Below are 4269 nucleotides of genomic sequence, written 5' to 3'. Positions count from 1 at the left end.
AAAAAAAAAAAAAAAAAAAAGTTCTGTTCCTTATAAATTACCTAGTCTCACGTTATAGAAGCACAAAGTCTAAGACATCCTTTTAGTCTGTGATCCCTTCTCTGGCAACTCAGGGAGCCATGGCCTGGCCACTGCGGCTCATGCTGTTCCTGAGCACAGGCTGAGGGAGGAGGCACTAGGTAGGACCCTCTATTGGTGGTGCCTTCCTGAGCTCTCTTCTACCCATATCCCTCCTCTCAACTTGACCGTCCCAGTCACCTTCTCAGCCTAGTTGCTCCTGTTGTCCTAACAGCCCGGTGCTATATTACATTCTAACATCTGCACGAGAGTCCTGCGGTACTGTAACTGATACAGGAGGTAGGGTGTAGCGCAGCTGCCTGGGGAAGTAAGTGGGAACTGTCAATTACAAGATCTCAAGACAGTGCCAAATAATCCCCAGGAACCCGTATGTAGAGTTTTTGGGTTCTCATGAGATGTGGACTGCATATAAGGACAAGACAGCACCAGGAGGCCTTTATGGTGATTCGTCACGATAGCCCAGTCTTCGAGTGTACTTTTGGCTTTTATCTTTCCTTTTGTTTGGCCCAAGTTCACTCTGCAGAGCCAGTTTTTAACCCCTTCACTCATCACTTTTCAAATAAACTTCTGGCACCTCTTTTGGCTTGTCTCATCTAATTCTTTGTGCGAGACAGGAAGGACCTAGAATCCTTTTAATCAGCCAACCCGTTTCTAAAGGAACCGCCACACAGTAGAACCGCTGGGGCTTGATAGAGCCTCGTTTGTTCTATTGGAGCCACACCCAAGCACAGAAAGGGAGACACGTCACACAGCCCTGAGGCAGCCAGTGTCCCGCTGGCTTCTCTGAAGCGGAATTGAGCTCTGGAGAAGAGGGCACTGCCCATCCCGGAAACAGGAATTTCTCACTCTGTATCTCGTCCGATTGAGAGAGGTTTTAGGGTCAAATGGCCTTCTACATTTGATACTTTCTCTTTTTAGTTTTTAAAATAAAGGTAATGCATGCATATGGTGAAAAAATGTCAGCATTACAAAAGGGTACAAAACAATCCCCCTCCCAACTATCACACTGATGTGTTTGTCAACTACCCTCGTAGTTCTAAAAAATGTGCGCCATACAGAGCTTAATTTACACAGTGATCTTATGCTACACACTACCCAACAGATTGTTTTTCTCTCTTAATAACACCCAAGGTTTTTTTCTCACCAGAACATATAAGAACTTTCAGCAATCTCAAAATTAAATCCAATGTCCTTACTTTGGCTGGCATATTCTGATGCTAAAACTCTCAATCAAAATATTAGTAACCCAAATACAACAATGTGTAAAAAGGGTTATAGATCACAACCAACTCAGGTTCATTCCAAGAGTTGCAGTGGTCATTTAATATTTTTTTAAAAAACTATGTGGGAGCCAGGGATTTAGCTCAGCAGTTCAGTGGCCTGCCTTGCAAGTGCAAGGACCCGAGTTCAATCCCCGGTACACACACACACACACACACACACACACAAATCTATGTAACATTGCTGTGGCTTGTGCCTAGATGTACCCCAAAGCCTCATGCAGTTATTTTTGGAATGTGTGATGGTAGGATTAAGGGTATGTGATTACTAAACCACTACATGTGAGAGATTGGTTTGACACTGCCCTAATGCCAGTAGTCTGAATAAGAGAAAAGGAACAGCAAGACACTGTTGAGGTCCCTCGTTGCTTTTGCTATTATGTGGGCACCCTGAACTGTTTCTTCCTTGCAACACCCCTCTGCCAGGCCACTCTGCCTTGGAGCCAGCTGATTATGGACTGAAGCCTCTATGAACTGTGAGCCAAATAAACCTTCCCTCACTTTAACTTTGGGTGTTGGGTATTTTGTCTTAGCGACGAGAGAAAAGTAACTAACACAAACATACACTAATAAAGAAGACAAAGCATAATGATGCTCTCACAGAGAAAGCACTTGATAGAATTATACACATTTATGATAGATATACAGGTGAAGGGAATGGCCTTTACCTGATAAAAGGAATTTACAAAATCATTAGGAGTCAGTATAGTGATTGTGTCACTATTTTGCAATAGTTATCTTCATTTCTAGATTTGGTTACTGGAGTGTGGTTACTTTGCGATAATTGAATTGTACACATATGAGTTGGCTAGTTTACAGTACATTATTATACTCCATTTCTGAAGGTTGTAAAAAATCTGTAAGTAAACATATGTATATCTTCCTGATGCTCTCAGAACAGTAGAGGGTACAGGACAAGGCATTAAGGTGAGTGGGAAGAGAAAGAATTGAGAAGCCGGTGTTGAGTAATTAATTATGTGCCTAACCCAAGGTTAGGTGATTATGTGCCTAATCCCCTGGTGAGGAGGAAGCTGGTGAACTGGAAGTCAAAGTTTTCAGTAAATGAGAGGGAACAATCTGGAGCTAAGGTCCACTGTCAGATGAAGGATACACTAGGGAGCAATAGATTTATTTAGTGCCTCGACTCCCTCAGAGAGTGGCTCTTAAGGGAAGAAAAATTTCCTTCTACCACCTCAGGTTTGGTGGTTGGGCCTGAGAATTAAACATGACAGATTATCAGGAAAAAAAGCACATAATATTATTTAGTATTTTTACACACACAGGAGCCTTTTTTTTTTTAATGGAGTGGGGGATATCTCTGAGGGTTAGAGTACTTGCCCAGCATGAACAAGGTCCTGGTTCAAGCCCCAAAACTGCAGTACATACATACAATAAAGGAGACAAAAAGGAGAAGTGAAGACCACTGAAGCTGTCAGCCTCACAGCTTATATACCCTTTTAAACAGAGCATAGTGAATGGTGCAGACACAGCAAGGGCGCCAGGTAGGACCAGGTAATTATGGGGAGGTGACTAGGAAACAGATGGAGGACAGTAATGGAAGGTAAGAGTTACAAGCTTTAGTAAGACTTTCTTTGCAGATTCATCTTCGCATGAAGTCTTTCTGGTAACATGCTGTCTTCCTAGCCCAGGAGGCATCTACACAAGTTTCATGCCCTGTGGAACAGATGGAAAGCCTGCTTCAGGAAGACTTTCCTGCATTTGTTGTTGCTGAGGCAATGCTGCTTTTTTCTTTTTCTTTTTTCTTTCTTTTTTTTTTTTTGGACAGGGTCTTTGCTAAGTGGCTAAATTGCCCAGGCAAGGCTGGAACTTGTGATCCTCCTGCCTCAGCCTCCTAGTGTTGAAATTACAGGCCTGTGCTTAGCCTTGCTCCTTAACCACTTTTCGAATTCGCCTGAATCTTTGTAACACTGCTGGAAAGTTACTATTTTACCGTTGAGAAACTTAGACTCGAGGCCATGGATGGAGACACTGCCCTTCGTGTGCCAAAGCTATGCGCTGCCTAGTAGGGCCCAGAGCAGTGGCCAGAGAGCAGCCAGTCCAAATCTCAAATTCCCCAAAACAGGGATGGTACTGTGTTCCAAGTTTGTCACAAACAGAGACTTTGTGACATCATAGGTGTTTAGTACAGGTCTCCTCTTCCCACAACAGTCACCCAGATCTCTCCAAGGTCGCCAAAACCAGGAAATCTGGGAAACCCGAAATCAGAAAGGTGTGCAAAGCTGCTCCTGCTGGTGAGATGAGGAGAGACGCCTTGCTCTAGCCGGGGCGGTACCAGCTACTGACAGTAACAGCAGCCATCTGGCTCCTCTTTGGGCATGGACTAGGCTGCTAGTTTCCTTTGGGCGCGTTTCTGCGATCTCGGGATCCTCGGCGCCAGAACCACTCATTTCCCGACGACTCCAAGCCCAGCGTCTGCCTTTACACTGACACCCCCGGGGCGCAGACCGAGGCCCCAAACCACACCCTGGCTCATCGGCCTGCGTCTCAGGAACGCAAGCTGGAGAGCTTAGGTTTCACCTTCTAATGCTTGAAGAGCTACGGGCACAGCCCACTTGAGTGAAAGGATAGGGCGGAGGATTCCAAACTCGAATTTTTAAGAGCGCAAAAGGATCCTGAGGTCTTCCAGATTTAGCAAATAAAGACACAAGATACACAGCTAAGCACGGATTTCAGATAAGCGATTATCACGAGTGAGGCACTCATTCTAAAAAAAATTATTCATTATTAATCTGGAATTCAAGTATTTCACCTGGCATTCGAGGCCAGAAAGTTGGAGACCCGCGCCCCCAGGCGACAGCCAGCCGAACTGCAGGGAGCCCCAGGTGACTCGGCAGCACTTCCGGTCAGGCGGTGCGGCTGGGGGCTCAGGGCCCGCCCATGTCACCGGAAG

The sequence above is a fragment of the Fukomys damarensis genome, unplaced genomic scaffold (assembly GCF_012274545.1).
Source record: "Fukomys damarensis isolate Sample0158 unplaced genomic scaffold, DMR_v1.0_HiC HiC_scaffold_4, whole genome shotgun sequence".
NCBI lineage: Eukaryota > Metazoa > Chordata > Mammalia > Rodentia > Bathyergidae > Fukomys > Fukomys damarensis.
Note: the sequence above shows the minus strand (reverse complement) of the source record.